The sequence below is a fragment of the Triticum urartu genome, chromosome 2A (genome assembly GCF_056163025.1).
Source record: "Triticum urartu cultivar PI428250 chromosome 2A, HENAU_Tu73, whole genome shotgun sequence".
Classification (NCBI taxonomy): Eukaryota; Viridiplantae; Streptophyta; class Magnoliopsida; order Poales; family Poaceae; genus Triticum; species Triticum urartu.
The window spans coordinates 535,379,104-535,400,269 of NC_141874.1; the positions used below are offsets into that span (position 1 = coordinate 535,379,104).

Here is a 21,166-nt window from a genome sequence, read left to right on the forward strand (position 1 = left end):
CATTATGCATATTAATACCCCTCTGATTATGAACTTGAATATGCTTTGTGAGTAGTTATGTTTGTTCCTAAGGACATGGGAGAAGTCTTGCTATTAGTAGTCATGTGAATTTGGTATTCGTTCGATATTTTGATGAGATGTATGTTGTCATCCCTCTAGTGGTGTCATGTGAATGTCGACTACATGCCACTTCACCATGTTTGGGCCTAGAGGTTGGCATTGGGAAGTAATAAGTAGATGATGGGTTGCTAGAGTGACAGAAGCGTAAACCCTAGTTTATGCGTTGCTTCGTAAGGGGCTGATTTGGATCCATATGTTTCAGGCTATGGTTAGGTTTACCTTAATACTTCTATTGTAGTTGCGGATGCTTGCAATAGGGGTTAATCATAAGTGGGATGCTTGTCCAAGTAAGGACAGTACCCAAGCACCGGTCCACCCACATATCAGATTAGCAAAGTACCGAACGCAAATCATATGATCGTGATGAAAACTAGCTTGACGATAATTCCCATGTGTCCTCAGGAGCGCTTTACATCATATAAGAGTTTGTCCAGGCTTGTCCTTTGCTACAAAAAGGATTGGGCCATCTTTCTACACCTTATTTACCTTTATTACTTGCTACTCATTACAAATTACCTTATCACAAAACTATATGTTACTGATAATTTCAATGCTTGCAGAGAATACCTTACTGAAAACTGCTTATCATTTCCTTCTACTCCTCGTTGGGTTCGACACTCTTACTTATCGAAAAGCTACGATAGATCCCCTACACTTGTGGGTCATCAACTTGCTTTACGGCGCATCATCGATCATGTTGTGCGGCGAGCTGCAGCCTGTCGGTGCTGACATGCCTATCTTGATCCACGATGCTCAAGCACCATGCGCCAAAGGTTTGCTCAACCCTGGCAATGAAGGGCATACGATTCAGTTCAATTAACTGTTTGCGATGAGGAGGAACAAAAGAAACGGGCAGCCAGATAAAGGCGTGTGCGATATACAGCATACGGTTCACTCGGATGAACTAGTTGTGATTAGGCAACACAAAAGAAACGGGCAGCCAGATGAAGGTGTGTGCGATATACGGCATGCGGTTCACTCGGATGAACTATTTGCGTCGAGACATGAGAACAGAAACGGTTCAACTTAACAAGATGTGTGTGATATGCAGCAAACAGGTCTGTAATCAGAAATGTGTGTGAAGACCGATAATAACACATGCGGTTGTTGCTAATAAGACGTGTGTGTTGTGCGATGGGATTGCATACAGAACAACAACATACACACACACACTTATAAGGACATGCTTGCATAACTAAATTAAACATCCACTTACATAGGTGGCTACTACAACCATGGCATTTGCACACACCAAAGTAAACTATTACATGCATAATTACATAGGTGGCTACTACACACATGACATTTCCACACACACCAATAAAGTAAACTATATATTACATGCATGATTAACTAGCATAAACGATCATCTGATCATCATCTACTTCTTGTGATGCTAGCTCTGCTTGTGGCTCGATCCGGGCTCGTCGATTTGGGTAACGAGGCACTTCCTCATGTCAACGATCCGCCTGTGCATCTCGTAGCATGTGTACACGCTCTTCGCCGCGAACCTAAGCTAAGGTTCATCCAGTTGCCGCATCCAGGCCTTGTGCCAGGATAGGAGACTTGTTCTCTGGACATCCTGCTTCATGTTTTCGTAGTAGGGGTCGATGATGGCCGAGGCGAGTTCGACCAAGGAGTCCTGCTTCGTGCTGCCCCAGACCCTATAGTGGTCACGGATTTCGACAAGGTTCTTGCAGGCCAAGTCCGTAACACTGAGCGCTTTTACATCGTCTTTGGTATCCACCATGGCGAACTTGTAGTCGGTGCTGTTGACAAACTTGTCGAAACGGTCGCAAGGCTCTGTAGCCATGCAGTAGTGGTAGATGAGGACATGATGGCGCACGCACAACTGGGCGATGGCAACCTTCTGATCTATGCCGGGATGACCGGCGGTGTACTGGAGGTTGATGCCGACCACCTTGTACTTGTCTCCAGCAAGCAACTGCTCTACGATGTTGATGTAGTTGTCCACCACGGCCGGGTCGATGGTGTACACCACCTTGAGATCCGTCTCCCTCGCGTGGGTCTCCACTATATGCTCGCCGAACTCCATTGGAGTGCTGCCGGACTTCCCTTCTCTATGTGTCATCGTGGGTGTGCTTGTTGTGTTGTGGGGCGCGATCGAAAGGTTGAAGAGACTAAGGTTATAATGGTGGAAGGAATTGAAGGGGAAGCCAGACGGCCAGGAATATCGACAGGCCCTGATGGCAGTTCTAATTTGCAGCGTGTAACTCCATCGTGCCGCACGTAACTGCATCGCGTGGCAACGCGCGTGGCGCAACCGCATGCATATGGGACCCCCGACGTGATCGTGCGCACGCCCAACCGCTGGTAGAGCGCGCACGGAGGGACACGAGCAGAGCGCTCCGCGGTCGCCTGAAGGAAAAGTTGTCCACAAGCCGAGCGCGCCGACGGACGCGAGTAGAGCACGCCAACGGACGCGACAGAGCGCGTCGTGGTGCCTAACGGCAAGCACAATGCGCTGTGTCGCCTAACGGTGAACAGAGCTTGCCGAGGGATGCGAGCATAGGACGGGACAGTGATATGTGGCAAATAAGACGAACTGTGCGAGTGATGTCCGAGACATCAAGCACGAATCAGATTAGAGTTGCGTGTGCGATACATGGCAGACAGTTGATCCATCAGAGCTGTTTGTGATGGAATAAGCCGTGTGTGTTGCGAGCAAACGCTTGCTAGTGTATAACCTTAATTTTAACCAAAAAAGTGTTAATGCATGTTACAAAAATTGTATAGCTGGAAACTATGTCCAAATACGACTCCAACGATATAATCTATGGCGACATGCATTCGTATTTTATTAGTTAAATCCTACTTAAAACCAGGACGGGGGTATAGTAGGTAATTAAATCACAAACGTTTTTTTATTAACGGTTTGTGTATGTGTCCTCTCGTCCTCCTCTCGCACGTCTTGTCACCCCGCTGCCGCAGACGGCTTACAACACAAGCTTGCGCAGCACACGGGGGCGTTCTTTTGGCCAAACGGTGGCGCCAATGAATCGTCGGTGAGCCTGTTCCCATGCAACCTTGCAGGTTCCCGTGCAAGCTTCCCACCCGACTCGGTGAAATCCCCCAAAATCCCAATGCTTGCCGGCCTGCTATAAAAACCCTCACGCCCAGCGAGTCATGGGTCGCATTTCCCCCTCCCTCCCTGTAGCTTATCTCGTCTGCTTCTCAGACAATCGCCAATGGCACCGGTTCATCGTTGTCGCTCAGCCACTCCGCCGTCATCAGAGGACAGCTCCAGCTGGGAGGCTACACCAAGGCGGCGGCGCAGTCCCCGGTGTAGTGTAGTGCGCGTGGCATCCTTGTTGGGTGTGCGCAAAACACCCACCACACGCTTCGCCGCCGCTGCCCGCCGGTAGCTGTTGCCGACCGCCGTTGCCGCCACACCACCGCCGAAAGCCAGGGCCATCTCTCGCTCCGCCGCCGCGGCTCGAAGGCGGGAGGTGGCCGTCGTGGCCGCCACCCCACTGCCGGCCACCATGGCCATCACCCGCTCCGCCACCGCGACCCGAAGGCGGGAGGTGGTGGTCGTGGCCGCCACCCAATCGTCGGCCATCGTGGCCGCCAGCCCACTATCGACCGCCGGGATCATCACCCACTCCGCCACCGCCGCCCGAAGGAGGGAGGTGGAGGTGGAGGCCCGCACGTGCGTCGGCGACCTTGCGCGCTACATCGAGTTCCCGCGGGAGGAGGAGGAGCGCCTCGTCGAGCACGCAAAGAGCCTTACCTCAGGCGTGGCCGCAGCACACGCCAACACAAAGGCGAGGAATCAGGAGATCTACGAGCAGTCCGGCCGCTTCGAGAGGGAACGTCTAGAGCGGCAGTGGGCGTTCGAGCTGTCGAGCGTCGCTGAACATGCAGTAGCGACAGGCATCGTATTGCACTTGTCCAGCTCGTTGGTAGGATCCTCCTCCTCCTCTGCCTATTACTGAGCGCGCTCGGCAGAGGAGAGGCTGCCGGAAGTAGCACAAAGCCCCTTCCGTGGTAGTAGTAGTATTTAGGGGCTATTTTGTTCAGTTCATCTGACTATAGATGTGTGGTCGAACTGTACAACGTACTTAAAATTAGCTAGTATATATAGTTGAACTAGCTATTTCAGTACGTGGTTGGCAACAATTGGGGAGAAGTTTGGTCGGTTCAGCTGTCGAGTTGAACTGTCTGTATAAATTAAGAATGACTGCTTAATCTATGAATGAAATCTATGCTTAATTACTGAATTTTAGTTGCAAAAATTACATAGTGCTAATGATTTCTAGCTGCATACTTTGACAAATCGCAGTGATACAAGGATTGACAAATGGCAACGCTACTAGATCAACAAATGTAAATATTTCCAGTTTGATAAATGGCAACATATCCAATATGACAGATGCAAATCTTACCAAATTGTTTGTACGTGGTTGCACACAGGGCATCCAAAACAACCGTTTGCGTTGAAGGGATAAACAAATCCTGCGCTACTCTCACTTTGCATACGGGTGTTCTATCTAAATCGTTTGCGATCAAGAGCTACAGAAATCCTGCTCGGCACATTTTCTCTTGGCTTCCTGGGGAAGCTGTCGGTTTGCATACAGGTGTTCTAACTAAAAGGTTTTGTGCTGAGTGTTTTATATTGAAAAAGTGAATTAAACTGCGGCTTGGGCGCCATTAATGGAGAGGATGCGAGCAAGGCGGGTGGCCATGGAAGTCAAAGGGCTCGCTTCCTAGTGAGCCTGCACAGCGTACAACTCGCATGCTTCCCGGTGATCCTGCGCACTCGAGGGCAGCTTGCACGCCTCTGGGTCAGCCTACGCACCGGTCAGTCAAGGTCAAGCAACTGTCCGCACGACACCACCTACAGCCATTCAAACCAAGACACGTGGCGTCACGTGATTGGTTAACAGAATTTTGGATTTACTAGAATTTAAAAACCAGGCATCTCAATGTTTTACCGGCAATCAACGGTGCCCTGGTGTTTGAAATTCATACCCATTTCTTGCATGGGACCTAAGCATACACCCAAGGACACATATTTGATTTTTCAACCAATTTATATGCATTGGAGCATGTGCATGTAGTTCAAATTTGAATTATGCACATAAATGCATTGAAAACTCAGTTAATGCATAAAAATGTCCAAAAGAACCCCGAATAACCACAAAAATTCACACAATACTCCTATTGTTCTATGTTGACACGAGAAAAAATTGAAAGCAATAAGAGGCAATGGATATTGTTTCGTCCCCAAAGGTGGGACGTTCCCTACCGAAAACCATCATGCTTGTTGTGAGAAGCTCCGGTTTGTGAGAAGCATATACCCAAACCTGCCCCAAATGGGACAAAATTTGTACCATGGCATGTTGATGCTGCTCCGTGATAGCGTGCCAAGTTTTATGAATTTCAGACAAGTTTTGGATTTGCAAGAATTTAAAAACCAGGCATCTCAATGTTTTGCTGGCAATCAACGGTGCCATGGTGTTTGAAATTCATTCCCATTTCTTGCATGGGACCTAAGCATGCACCCAAGGATACATATTTGATTTTTCAACCAATTTATATGCACTAGAGCATGTGCATGTAGTTCAATATTGAATTATGCACATAAATGCATTGAAATATCAGTTAATGCATAAAAATGTCCAAACGAACCCAAAAAATGAAAAAAATTCACACAACACTCCTGTTGTTCTATGTTGACACGAGAAAAATATTTGAAAGCAATAAGAGGCAATGGATATCGTTTCGTCCCCAAAGGTGGGATGTTCCCTACTGAAAACCATCATGCTTGTTGTGAGAAGCTCCGGTTTGTGAGAAGCATATACCCAAACCTGCTCCAAATGGGACAAAATTTGTACCACGACATGTTGATGCCGCTCCATGATAGCATGCCAAGTTTCATGAATTTCAGACGAGTTTTGGATTTACTAGAATTTAAAAACCAAGAATCTCAATGTTTTGCCGGCAATCAACGGTGCCCCGGTGTTTGGAATTCAATCCCATTTCTTGCATGGGACCTAAGCATGCATCCAAGGACACAAATTTGATTTTTCAACAAATTTATATGAACTGGAGCATGTGCATGTAGTTCAAATTTGAATTATGCACATAAATGCATTGAAAACTCAGTTAATGCATAAAAATGTCCAAACGAACCCCGGAAAATCACAAAAATTCACACAACACTCCTGTTGTTCTATTTTGACATGAGAAAAAAAATTGAAAGCAATAAGAGGCAATGGATATCGTTTCGTCCCCAAAGGTGGGACATTCCCTACCGAAAACCATCATGCTTGTTGTGAGAAGGTCCGGTTTGTGAGAAGCATATACCCAAACCTGCCCCAAATGGGTAAATTTTTTAGCACGGCATGTTGATGCCGCTCCATGATAGCATGCCAAGTTTCACGAATTTTAGATGGGTTTTGGATTTATTAGAATTGAAAAACCAGGCATCTCAATGTTTTGCCGGCAATCAACGGTGCCATGGTGTTTGAAATTCATTCCCATTTCTTGCATGGGACCAAAGCATGCACCCAAGGACAAAGATTTGATTTTTAAAAGAATTTATATGCACTAGAGCATGTGCATGTAGTTCAAATTTGAATTATGCACATAAATGCATTGAAAACTCACTTAATGCATAAAAATGTCCAAACGAACCCTGAATAATTCCAATTCTTTTATGATCACTTTAGATAAAAGGTCTAGCAATTCGAACACCATCCATGGACGCTGTGACCCCATTATGTAATTCAAATCAAGAAGAAAAATCAAGTAGATCCCACACAGTTTATTATAACCGACCGTATGAGATGCAACACAAAATGTCTTCGGACCGTGTCTGAATAAGGGACCGTGTCTGATGACACTTTGCGCACCAGTTTTTTGGCTGAAGCGATTCCAAATTTTTAGCTACCTCCCCACCCCCTCCCCTTACCAAAAGCCACATTTCTCCTCTTTTCGCCATCCTTTTCAAGTTGAAACCTTCACTCTTTGCTTGCAGCGCCTCCGCCTCCTCGCCGGCGACCCTCCTTCACGCTCCTCGGCCTCGCCTATCCAGGCAGGTAATCCACACCCGACCCCCATCCTCCTCCTCCTTCCACATCCCACATGCCCCTACCGTCGACGCGAGCACGACACCTTCCACCCAAATCACCGACCCCTCCACCAAATAAGTGCCGGCCTAAGACATGGTGCACGCAGTATAGCCAGGACCTCAAGGAGCATTTGGTAGTGGAGAAGCAAATCGCGGCCGCACGTGTGGATGAGGTCGCAATGGCTGCCATTCGTGCCGACCCCCAGATCTTGAAGGAGCACCTTGCCATTTGCTAGCTACGCCAGTTAAGCATGCTCTGTTTACCCATTGCGTGTGCTGCTCCTGCCTTTCCTTCACAAATTCTAGTGAATTGTGCTATCTAATTTTACCATGCAATCTGTTGCTCTAGTGTATATGTTCTATATGTCGTGCAGTGTGGTGCTCACTTATTAGCCATTTTGTTAATTAGTTGTCGTCTTCAATTAACTATTTGGTTCAATTCTGCAAATGTGATGTTCAATTCTTCAGGCTGCAATTTTGTATTGTCTTCCATGTGAGAAATAAATCGAATTTATCTTTACAAAATTGTGGGTGCCTTATGTTATTGTATACCATGTGAGGAATAAATTGAATTTGCATGTAGTAAATACATGAGAAACAAATACAATTGCTACAATTGGCTGTAGTTAACTGATTGATCTTCTATTAGGAGTATGTTATATTGTGCAATATGGTGCTCAGTTAATGTTTGGTTCATTTGTTGTGGTGTTTAGTTAACTGCTTGGTTCAATTCTGCAATGCGATGTCCAATTGTTGTGGGTAGAATTTTGATATTGTTGTGCATGTGAGGAATAAATCGAATTTGGCTGCACTTAATACATGAGAAACATATACAAGTGCTATATTTCCTAGTTCTTAATCATGCTTGGTTTGGATAAATGGGTTTTCCGTGTGGCTTCAATTAAACTGATGAATCTGCAATGTGATTATTTTTCGTCAACATATTTTACTGATAGCATGCGAACCCTTACTTAACCTGATGACTAACTACCTTATATGTGTTGCTGGGAAACAATGGGAAGCACTGAGGTTTACAATCGAGGTTAGCATGTGCATGGTCCGTTGTCTAATAGCACATTATTGTGCAATTGCTGGAACCATTCTAATATGTAGGTTTTTAACAATTTGGTCTTGCACATGTAGGTCCTGCTGTCAAAGGTTTTGACCCACTGTTCGACCCTTTTGCATATGGGGAAATGAGTTGTCCATGAATATCAGTCAAGTCAAGAAACTCAGAAAGATTGTTAGGATAAAGAAAGTAATGACAAAAACAACATCTTTGTCTGCACAATGAAGAAGACATCAGTTCACTACAGGATGGTACTAACTATTATACCTTGCCTTTTTTATTCCTTTGCCCCATTTCCAATATAGAGAAGATATTTATGCACATCCTTGTTTTCAGACCTTTCCAAAGTAGTTCACTGATAATTAACTCTCAAACCACCTGTATGGTCAGGAGGCGAGGAAGGTATTCATACAACACCCACGGTTCAATATTGAAGTGTTCCTGAAGAGGACGAAGGATGGACGGTCAATCATCCACATGCACTGGCCTGAAGTTACAAAGACCTTCAACATCAATGAAGGATCAATATTCGCCTTCTGCTTCAACAGTTTTCTAGATGAGATACATCTGTCTATGTACCGTCTATGATGCTAATTTCGAAAGGTTATATATGTTGCATGTGAAACTTGGTCCTCGTGTAGTTGTGTAATGGGGTAGCTGAGTGCTGAAGCTATATGATGTTGTACTCTGATGTATTTCAATAATGAAAATGAAATATATTGTGTGCTTAATATGAACTATCAATTAGATTAATAAATGGATTATAAATAATCGGATAATTAGCCTACTAATTGGGTTTTGCTATTGCAAACGGTTGTTGAAAAAATACCCTGGGCGATGACCTCAGGCAACACACACAGTTTCTAGGAATAAACCGTGTTGGATCAATGAACAATCAAACATGACTTTCTCTTGAAAACTGTTTGTGTTAGGCCACCTTGCGCAAACGTTTACCACATGAAAACTATGTGTGATGGACAACCTTTGCCACACAGTTTCTTCCACGGACCATGTGTGTGATATATTCAATAACACAAGCGATTTAACGGGAAAAATTGTGTGTGATGTACCTGTGAACGGAAATGTTTTCCTTGGAGTGACTGTGTGGGATGTACATACGAACGTAAACGTTTAGCGTGGACTGACTGTGCTGTAGTTGCGACCGGAAACAATTTCGTTGTATAATTGTATTTTTTAGCTCTAATGTATGTATTTCCGTATTTGAGCGCTCGCTGGTCGCACTCGACCTCATTTTGCCGAACGTGTGTGCCAGGAGGGCATATCCCCGACGGTTTCTGGGTCGTGTGGGAAGGACCCCCTATCGCCCACACTCACTTGGCAACGGTTCGAAATGCCGTCGCAGAAAGGGGTTAAAAACCGTTTGTTTAGGAGCTTGTTGTACTAGTGCTGGGTGGTGGGAAACAGGTGAGGAAATGGCGGGAAACGGTGGCGTGTTCATAAAACGCCATCAATTAATGGAAACTTAGCATAGAAGGAACATCCAGCTAGCACAAGAAGTAGATGATGATCAGATGAACACGGACCACACTAGGGAACCTGTCGGTGATGAATTCATCAATCCCAAACGGTTGAATACTAGCAAGTGTTTGCCCACAACACACACACACACACACACCCTATTCCATCACAAATAGGTCGGATGGATCAACAGTATGCCACGTATCGCACATTGTGAAAAAGTAATGCGATAGACCTTCTTTAACATGTGTTAAAAAATAAAAATAAAAATAAAAAAAAGGACCTCGAGGTTAAATTAACTCATGGGATGAACTTCCCATCTAGTCACATCTGATGGTTGCTCCAGTCCGAGCACAATTAACTTGAGAGTTTTCTTACATGAGAACAGCTAGTCCTTGCTGATAGGATGCCTCTTCGCATCCTTATGGCGTATCCGGATGACCGCTCGTCCCCCAATGGCCAATAGATGTTGTGTAGACAGATCATATCACATACGTCTTATTAGAAGCAATCACCTGTGTTATTATCGGTCTTCGCACACATTTCTGATTACATACCTGTTTGCCGCGTATCACACACATCTTGTTATATTGAACCGTTTTTGTTCTCTTGTCTCAATGCAAATAGTTCATCCGAGTGAATCGCTTGCCGTATATCGCGCACATCTTCATCTGGTTGCCTGTTTCTTTTATGTTTCCTAATCACAAATAGTTCATCCGAGTGAACCGTATGTTGTATAACGGACACACCTTCATCTGGATGCCAGTTTCTTTTGTTCCTCCTCATTGTAAATAGCTAATTCAGCTGAACCATATGCCATGCATCGCACACGCAACTAAAATCTGAACCGTGTTTGATGAATCCTCCGTCGCAAATGTTTTGCACCTTATTGACGGTTATTTTACACCACCATTTGCGATTATGGCATCGCACACAATTTCGTCGAAGGGTCTCTGATCGTAGTGTCGCGTTAGCAGCAACCTGCAGTAGTGTGGCGCACGCACATCTGGGCGATGGCAACCTTGGGACGAGACCCGACACGAGCGCGGGTGTACTCGAGGTCGAACCCGACCACCTTGTACTTCTCAGCGACAAGCAACAACTCCATGATGTGGATGGAGTGCTCCACCCAGTCCGGGTCGTTGGTGTACACCACCGAGAGGTCCATGAACCTTCTGTGGGTGTCCACCACAGCACACATGGTGAACTGCTGCTCGTTGTCGGCAGCCACTCAGAGCGCCATTGGAACCGCGCAGGATACCCTCTAAGAATTTCTTGTGGTGGGTGTGCTTCTTGCAATGGTGGGGCGCGATCGAAAGGTTGAAGAGACACAGGGGTTAAATGTCCGTTGTAATAAATGGGGGCTGACCGGCCTGTAATCGTCACATCTTGTCACGGCGTTCATAGCGAAGGATTCCAGTGCACGCTTGACAACATCGCACCACACGCATGGGCTCGAAGAGGTGCCAAATGTATCATCGGTGAGCCTGTTCTCGCGCTACCGCGCTGTTTACTGCGCAAGCTTCCTACCCGGCTAGTTTGGCCACGCGTCGGCTAGAAGAGGGACAAATCATGGGCGTTTATTGGCAAAAAGCTTTATAAAAACGAAGTGTGTGGAATGACTTCGATCAAAAGTTTACTTGTGGGTGATGAGGTCAAAGTTACACAGAAGGGTGAAGATGGACACTTGAGTGCGATAATTAATTCTGTGCTCTATAGTGCACACGGTGGAAGAAACCAACTGTGTGCAATAATGTCAAAGATCACAATCGAGTTAGCTATACAGATCGTGTGCTGTGAGATCGACAAGGTAAACTAATTCGAGAATAGTTAATAAAATCTAAGACCATTACATATTAAGGTCAAAATAGTGCTAGCAATATAGGAGTCTCATACAATGCCATTTCAACGATTGTACCACAAAAGCTCGAGATGTTACAAAGTTCAAATTCCAGAGTTATATGGCTCAAATTCGAAGATTACAAGGTTCAAAATGATATTAGAAATGAAATTCAGCTCATCAGTTGCAAATGCTTGCGCTGATCTGCTGAACATGGATATCAGAGAGGTTCAAACTAATATCACCGCTTCTAAGTCTGGTTTCAAAACCTCACAATTTTTGCAAAGGGGCCATCCACTGAGAAGTCATGTATGGGGTTGACACGATGACTTCCAATTACTCTATCATCTGAAGTTCCAAAATAAAATTCAGCATTTTTGGAGCCTACTCCATTCTGTCGCAGGCGCCTGCGCTGATCAACAAACCATCCATTTTTGTGAAATAAATGTAGGGCAAACCTCATTTCCATCAGCACCCTTGCTCTGTGTTGGGGATATAACTATTGAGTATAAACCGCCCAGGAGGGGCCGGGTTATGATCATGATGATTCATCAGTATTGAAGTCCATGAAGACATAGAAGATGGCGACTTAGAAGGAGACTTAGTAAGAAGGCCTAAAGCCCAAAGGCATATTAGGGCCCATAAATGTAAACCGCCATAGTTGGATGACTTGTATTGAAAGATAGGAAAGAGTAGATATCGAGCCGGACTTGTGTATGAGCCGGCCGGGAATCTGTGAACCGCCTGGGCATCAACCTATGTATATAAAGGGATGACCCGACGATGGTTTAAGAACAAGAAATAACAGATAGAGAGCCGGGTCAAGCGTATTCGCTCCCTGCTCATCAAAACCCTAACAATACCACCTACAACTGGATTAGGCTTTTACCTTCACCGCAAGGGGCTGAACCAGTATAAATTCCTCATGTCCTTTGTCCTGATTAACCCCTTTAAGTTAACCTCATTGTGATGGCTCCACGACTAAGTCCTCACACTAGGACATCTGCCGTGACAATTCCATGACAGTTGGCACCCACCGTGGGGCTATCGCACGATGGTTTCAAGTTCTTAGAAGGCAACTTCGAAGGGATCAAGGGATACGCCATGGGCCGGATGACCAAGAGCCGTCATGGCAAGCTCTACATCGACGACGCAGGCTGGGGCCCCGAGGCCGGCTCGATTGAGTACGGGTACATGGTCCCCTTTGGCGGAATTCACGTCTTCATCAGCAAGACCGGCGAACCGGGCCCTGAGCCGGACATCTGCACCGACATCATCGAGATGGCTCAGCATGCGAGACCCGCCCGGGTTCGGCCTATCATGAATCATACCTTCGCGGGGTGTATCCATGGAGCGGAATCTGAAGATAGATCGGCATCTGGTGGGGAGACTGTCGTTTACTCCGATGGCGAGTCATCCACCGGTGAGACCGAGTCATTGTATTAGCTACAAGATGGCCGGCTTGGGGGTTGTTCCAAAGGCGACAATATTTCGGACCCCTGTGAGCCGCCGAACCGGGTTGCAATATTCATGGCCGGTACATAGCCCGTGCAGCACTCATCGACTGCGGCATAGCTGTTTTTTGGGTCAGCAACGGCAATGGCTGCCGGGGCAGGAGGCCCTGAGCACCCGCCGGCTCAGGTTTTAACCGACTTACTAGATAAGCTGACAACGCTGTTAACAGCGGTGGTTAACTCGGCGGATCAAGATCAGCATAATGCGGGGGTCGTGAAGTTGCGGGATGAGATATCATAGGACAAGGAGGAGTTAAACGCAGAAAACGCTAGGATGGCCGAGCAACGAGCTGCTTTGGATGCTCAGGCACAACGAATTCAGTCACAATCTTACTGGCTCATGCTAGATCAGAATGCTTCAAACGAAGTCATGAGGAAGAGGCATCAGACTCATCTGCCGTCGGTTTATGAGGCAAGAAATCTCTTTAACACACCAGGAGCAGGAACCAATAACCCGGCAGTGGTAAACCGGGTCGAAGCACCTGGGACGGGCATGCCGGTTCAGCCACGCATGATGGACCCGCCTCGTCAAAACAATAACCCGCCGCAACACGTGCCAACGCCACCGGATCATTACTCTAACCCTTTGGATAACATGATCGTTGCGGCGTCACGATTGGCGGCTATCCCATTCGAAGGCGAGTCACCAATGGCGGTTGAAACACAAAGGGCTAGAGAGCTCCTTCAGATAACACTGACTCAGCAACAGGCTTAGTCTTACAGCCGTGATAGGATTCACTCCACCCCTCGCCCGAGCCGAAGTTACAGCAGACATATTGATGAGCCGGCTGTGTCAAGCAGTGGACGGAACCATAACCCGCCTCGTGGAAATAACCCAGCAGACGGAGGTGCTGATGCTCAGAACATGGTGGATGAAGGTAGAGCGCGCCGAGAGGCCGAGTTGGCGGCTCAATATGCGGCTCGTCAACCTACTTCGGTTCGTCCAACCACTTCTGTGGAGCCAGGAGTAACCTTTAGAAATTTGGGCGTGCCATGCTTAGTACCGGATCTATGTAATGAGCATCTGCCCAAGGATTTCAAGGGTTCTCGCAAGGTTCCTAACTATACAACCGATTTAAGTCCTGAGGCATGGATTGAGAGTTATGAGATGGCCATGGAATTGCTAGATGTCAGCGAGGCTGCATGTGCTAAGTATTTCCCCTGATGTTGGAGGGAACGGCCCGCACTTGGTTGAAGGGGCTCCCTGCCAATTCCATCGAGTCATGGGCCGAGTTAAAGGCCTGGTTCATCCAGAACTTCAAGGATACATGTAAGCAGCCTATGTCAATTGTAGATTTAGCCTCACGTGTCCAAGAAGAAGGCGAGTCGATAACACATTGGGTGCGCCGGATCTCAACAATCCTGCACTCGTTGGATCGTATCAATGCTGACTCAGTGGTGTTGATGTTGGAGAACAATTGTCGTTTCACGCCCCTAAAGCAGAAACTAGGGCGGCTCAAACGCCACTACAATGACATGGGGACACTCATGGCGGCTCTGGTTAAGTATGCTGACTCTGATAGTAGTAAGGACCCCGAGTCTGATGATGAAAATCCGGGAAAGGGAAATAAGAGCGACAACACCAAGGGGCCGCAGCATATCCCGGCGAACCAGGGAGGCAACGGTAAGCACAAAGCTGATAATAGATTTGACTTTGTAGCTAATACCAATACACAGAATAATGGTTAGCACCGTAAGCGTAAACCGCCCCACGGACCGGAGGATCTAGTGTCAATCTTGAACAGATGTTAAATCAGCCCTGCCCAAGACATGGTACGTGAGAGAGACCGTCCGGGCACCTCGGGAAGGATTGTTACATTATGAAGGAGTACAAGAATAACAATTTTTTTCAAGACAGTCATGGTCCAGGTGGCGGTTCAGGATCCGGCTCTCACAGACCGGGTTATGGCAGTGGCGGTTCTAACTTTGGATTCTAAGGAAATGAAGGTAATCATGGCAGCCAGTGTGGTTACGGCCTGCAGAATAATCAAGGGAGTCAACAGTAGCAACAGTCTGGTTATCAGAGTAACCCGAAGCATTTGAATAGTGGGTAGTACCTCGTCTTCACCACAAGTTTATGCAAACGGGATCAGAAGCTTTATAAGAGGGCGGTGAACGCTATTGAACCGGCGGTTCCTCGTTACTTGCGCTGGTCTGAGCAGCCCATCGTGTGGAGTCGGGAAGATCACCCGCCCAGAGTTGATAATCCGGGTCACTTGGCTTTGGTGGTCGCACCTCAGGTCGGAGAGTATAAGTTTACTAAGGTACTCATGGACGGAGGGAGCAATATCAATATCCTTTATTATGAAACTTTCCATCGCATGGGGTTGACTGATAAAAATCTTAAGCCGTCAAACACTGTTTTCCATGGTGTGGTGCCTGGTAAGTCAGCGTATTTGCTTTTGGAGATGATCATGAATCTTGGTCAGAGACTTTGACCTTTGAAGTGGTCAAGATCCACAGCCCATATCACGCTCTGTTTGGACGGTCGGCTTATGCTAAGTTTATGGCACAACCTTGTTATGTGTATCTGGAGCTCAAGATGCTGGGTCACAAGGGAACCATTACAGTGCATGGGAGCTGTAAGATAGCTCTGGAATGTGAAGAAGGTGATGCGGCTTATGTTGAGTCGGTTTGTGCGACGGAGGAGTTAAATTTCTATAAGGACAATGTTGATCCGACAGATATGACCTCTTTGAAAAAGCCAACTATAGAGCATGACCCGGTTTTGAAGTTTAAATCGACAGTCGATACCAAGATGATTGATTTTGTTCCTGGCGATTCATCCAAGCAGTTCAACATCAGTGCTAACCTAGATCCAACATCAGTGCTAACCTATGGTTGATATTGGGCATTATAACTCGTCCAGCGGTAAACTGCCAGGACACTTTTTCACCTGTTGTATGCAGGAATAGATTCAAAATTGCTAATATCATAAAGCATACATGGCATATCTTAACATGGCAGATGAACAGTGTCATGCGCAGCAAATATGCACGATGGCATAGCAGAATAAGAGTTTAAAACTAGCCTATTACAAGGTGCTTGGTGCCCAAAAGAATAATTGTTTTTAAGTCTTGGAGAAACCAGATGATAAAACCGGCCCCGGTTTATGAATCTTGGCCTGGCTGACTTGACGGTTGTGGATCATCCCGCGCCAGTTCATCTTCTTCTTCTCTACCCAGTGGCTGGAAGTCAATGGTTGTCCAATCGATCCCCGTTAAGGCTTTAAATATAGCTTCATCACTTATGAGTGTGGAGGGGTCAACATTAGGGGCATAGGTATGCTTACGGATCGGAGGAAAAAGTTCTGGAACATCATGAGTTGGCGCTTTAACTCTCTTGTTGTTGGCATCATAAATCGCTTGATAATGAGAAAGATTGGTCTCTTCAGCCAATTTGCTAGCCAATGGGCGTATTTCCCTTGTCAGGGCTCCAAGGTCATCAGCATCAAAGTCTGACCCATCCTCCTTTTTGCTTGGATAGCCATTTGCTAAATCGGCCGGATCAAGATCAGATATCCATGCTTTGGCCCGGGTTAGTGCAGTAAGAGCGCCCGCCCTGGCAGCTGATTTCTTTAGCTCTTCAAGCCATGAAGGTATCATCGCCAGCTTCTCCAATGTCTCCTTGATCAAGGTTGGGGGCGCTTTGTTATAAGAAGCGGTGCAGATAACCTATTGCATGCCGGTATATAACTTCTCTATAAGTGTATAGGCAGCCTTCAGTCTTTGTCACATATCTGGGCCAAGATGAGTAACGCGAGTTCCGGCATCATCAAAATTGTCTGTAAACCGGCGTGTTACTAGATAATACATGTTTCAAGTTATGACGCAGCTATTTACCAAAAACGGCAGTAGTCATGTGTGACGACCCCGATTTGACTGTACACTAATCATATGCGCAAATGTGTATGATCAAGATCAAGGACTCACGAGAAGATATCACAACACAACTCTAGACACAAATTAAAATAATACAAGATTTATATTACAAGCTAGGGGCCTCGAAGGCTTGAATACAAATGCTCGAAGACACAAGAGTCAGCGGAAGCAACAATATCTGAGTACAGACATAAGTTAAACAAGTTGCCATAAGATGGCTAGCACAAACTGGGTTACAGATCGAAAGAGGCGCAGGCCTCCTACCTGGGATCCTCCTAAACTACTCTTGGTCGTCGTCAGCGGCCTGCACGTAGTAGTAGGCACCTCTCGAGTAGTAGCAGTCGTCATCGACAGTGGCGTCTGGCTCCTGGACTCCAACTTCTGGTCGCAGCAATCGGGTATAGTAAGGGGGAAAAGGGGGAGCAAAGCAACCGTGAGTACTCATCCAAAGTACTCGCAAGCAAGGAACTACACTACATATGTATGCATTGGTATGAAATGGAAAATGGGTAACATATGTGGACTGAACTGCAGAATGCCAGAATAGGAGGGGGATAGCTAGTCCTGTCGAAGACTACGCTTCTGGCCGCCTCCATCTTGCAGCATGTAGAAGAGAGTAGATGGTAAGTTCACCAAGTAACATCGCATAGCATAACCCTACCCGGTGATCCTCCCCTTGTCGCCCTGCGAGAGAGCGATCACCGGTTGTATCTGACACTTGGAAGGGTGTGTTTTATTAAGTATCCGGTTCTTGTTGTCATAAGGTCAAGGTACAACTCCAAGTCGTCATGTTACCGAAGATCACGGCTATTCGAATAGATTAACTTCCCTGCAGTGGTGCACCACATTTCCCAACACGCTCAATCCCCTTCGTCCGGACACACTTTTCTGGGTCATGCCCGGCCTCGGAATATCAACATGTTGCAGCCCTACCTAGGCACAACAGAGAGGCTAGCACGCCGGTCTAAAGCCTATGGCATAGGGGTCTGGGCCCATCGCCCATTGCACACCTACACGTTGCGTACGCGGCCAGTGAGTAGACCTAGCCTCCCTTATACAAGAGCAGGCATTCTAGTCCAACCCGGCGCGCGTCGCTCATTCGCTGGCATCATGAAGGCTTCGGCTGATACCGCGACGTCGAGTGCCCATAACTGTCCCCGCGTTGTTGGTTAGTGCGTATAGGCCAGTAGCCAGACTCAGATCAAATACCCAGATCTCGTTAAGCGTGTTATTTTGAAGTAACCGCGAACGCCGACCAGGGCCAGGCCCACCTCTCTCCTAGGCGGTCTCAACCTACCCTGTCGCTCCGCCATAAAGATCCACTCAGAGGGCCGTCGGGACAAGCGTCCTTTCGGGCACAATCCGTGAATCACTCATGGGTACTCTACGAGCTGACCCGACTTTAGTCACCACAGGTATCATATAATATGTATATAAGTATGCACCCGTGATCACCTCCCGAGTGATCACGGCCTGATAGTATAGCATGGCAGACGGACAAGAATGTAGGGCCACTGATGATAAACTAGCATCCTATACTAAGCATTTAGGATTGCAGGTAAGGTATCAATAACTGCAGCAACAATGACAGGCTATGCATCAGGATAGGATTTACGGAAAGCAATAACATGCTACACTACTCTAATGCAAGCAATAGGGAGAAGAGTAGGCGGTATCTGGTGATCAAGGGGGGGCTTGCCTGGTTGCTCTGGCAAGAGAGAGGGGTCGTCAACACCGTAGTCGTACTGGGTAGCAGTGGCGTCGGTCTCGGTGTCTAGCAAGAGAAGAGGGGGAAGAAACAATAAATATTAAGAAAACAGATGCATAGCGATGCATGACATGACAAGTATCGGTGCTAGGGGTGCCCTAACGCGGTATGAGGTGGTACTGGTGAAGGGGGAAAACATCCCCGGTGTTTTGCGTTTTCCAGACAAATGAACCGGAGGGGAAAGTTGCGTGTTTGCTATGCTAGGGATGCGTGGTGGATGAACGGGTTGCGTATTCGAATTCACCTCATCGTTCTGAACAACTTTCATATATAAAACTTTTTCATCTAAGATACGGTTCATTTTATATTAATTTTTGAAGTTTTGTTAATATTCTGCAATTTCTAGAATTCTTTTTTAATTCGAATATATTGAATACAGAACTGCTATGGGTACACATAAGTGTACCCAGCAATGTGTGGATGTCTATGTCAGGTGGGACCTGTTGACTGCTGAGTCAGCAGTCAACAGTCCCAGTTGACTGGTCAAAGAGGGCCAATGGGGCCCAGATATCATACATACAGTTTTAACAATTTCTTAAAAAAGATATTTAGAGGTGGGGTCTACCTATCATTGGGTCACTTAACTAACAGATTGTTTTAAGTAGATTAAGTGGTGGTAGGTCCCGCTGGTCAGTGTCACATGTGGGTAATTAAGTTTATCATAGGGGGGTAGTGTCCTGATTAATTGGGTTAGTGGCTGGGGCCCACCCAGCTTAGGCCTAACCGGCCAGCCACGAGCATGTGGACATGCGTGTAGCGGCCGAACCCACAGCAGCGGCTTTGGCCAGCCTGGCCGGAGGCGGGTGAGGCGGTGGCCCGCGGGGCCGGAGGCAGGCACGCCGGCGGCGACCGGCGAGCTGCGGCGGCGCGTGGGCGAGGGCAGGTCGAGGCTGGGCGACGAGCGGAGGGGGGCGCAGCGGGGCCGCGCGGGCGGGCACCGGAGCGAGGCGCCATGGGCGGGCGGCGAAACAGGGCTGCGCGGGCGAGCGCAGCAGGGCACCCGCACGTTGTGCGCGCCGGAGCGGGGTGCGATCGGCGACCAGCAGTAGCGGCGGCGGTAACGAAGCAACATCAGCGAGATGCGGAGGCGGCGGTGGAGGCGGGCGAGCAGCGGTGAGGCCATGCGCGGGCGAAGGGCTGCGCGAACAGGCGGTGCGCCGTCTCGCAGAGGCGGGCTCCTATGTGGCCTAAGGCCAGGGCGGCAGCATCACGGGACATCAGAGGCTGTAGGCGCGAGCGGCGGCCAGCGGTAGCGGCAGGATTAGTAGCGGCTGCAGCAGTACGTATGCGCACATGGATGCAGAGCTGTGGGGAAACCATGGCGAACGGACCTCGCGGGCCATGGATCGAGCCAGAGAAAAGGGGCAACCAGAGGAGGGGCTCACCACGGTGCCGAAGGTGAGATCGAGGTGGCCGGGAACGGACTGGAGATGAGGGATCGAGTGGCAATGGCGACGGCGGCCGTGGGTGAATAGGTGGATGATGCATCGATTGAAGTGGCATTCTCGTCCAATCCGGTGATGTAGTCGATGTAGAGGTCGATGGTGCTGCTTCTGGACAACAGTGTGCGGCGCTAGAGGGCTTCAGAGGATGTCCACGACAATGGCGTGATGGCGGCTTTGCTCGGCTGGGCTCGGGATCGGGAGGGAGATGCATGGGGGGAGGCGAACAAGGGGAATAGGGTTCAGAGGGGATCGAAGGGCAGTGGGGGCTCATCTTATCCATCACCGCGACCGCGGGATGGCTGACAGCGCGACATCCACCGTGTGGACGGCGTGCGAACGAGGCTCGACCTTCCCCTTGGCGAGAGGTTGAGGAAAAGGCCGGCCAGGTGGGCCGGGCAAGCCTGTAGCAGCGGTTGGGCCGATGCACTATGCACTTAGGCCCAGTGCCTCGGGGAATTTCCTTTTCTCCTTTTTTTTGGTTTTGTAATTTATCTTACTATCCAATGATCTTAGTTTAGTAAGCAACTTGGCACTTAAATACTAGGCCATAACTAGGAGTGGTCCAAAATATTTTGAGTTCAAATGGACTTAAATATATATTTGTTTATTTTAAAAGGCTATTTTAGTTGATGTGGGACCTCTTTATAATTTTCCTAGGGATTACTAGATGAGTCAAATAATGTTGTTTTATGTACAAAAAATAGTTAGTTAAAATTTGCAACCAAAACTACATTTTTATTTTAATGTTTGAAGAAGTAATAATTTCACTTGCTAATTAAATTTGAATTTGGGTTTGAATTTTATCCAGGGGAAATTGATCTTTGTAATTAGGGTAACATGGCATCATTAACGTGGGATTACTATAGCCCAAGTATCCGGGCGTCACAATTCTCCTCCACTACAAGATATGTCGTCCTGAGATTTAAGAGGGGGAGTAATGGGGAAAGGATT

The 21,166-nt window shown here is 47.4% G+C and overlaps 1 long non-coding RNA gene across 1 annotated transcript; it reads right to left on the reverse strand.

Annotated features, from left to right (window-relative positions):
• Nucleotides 1-17,064: 17,064 nt before the first annotated feature.
• LOC147985781 (uncharacterized) lies at nucleotides 17,065-20,560 on the reverse strand. Its single transcript, XR_015615150.1, has 3 exons — nucleotides 20,156-20,560; nucleotides 18,702-18,776; nucleotides 17,065-17,383 (listed from the first exon to the last, which is right to left on the reverse strand). It is a non-coding gene; the product is annotated as an uncharacterized LOC147985781 (long non-coding RNA).
• Between the last annotated feature and the right edge of the window lie 606 nt (nucleotides 20,561-21,166).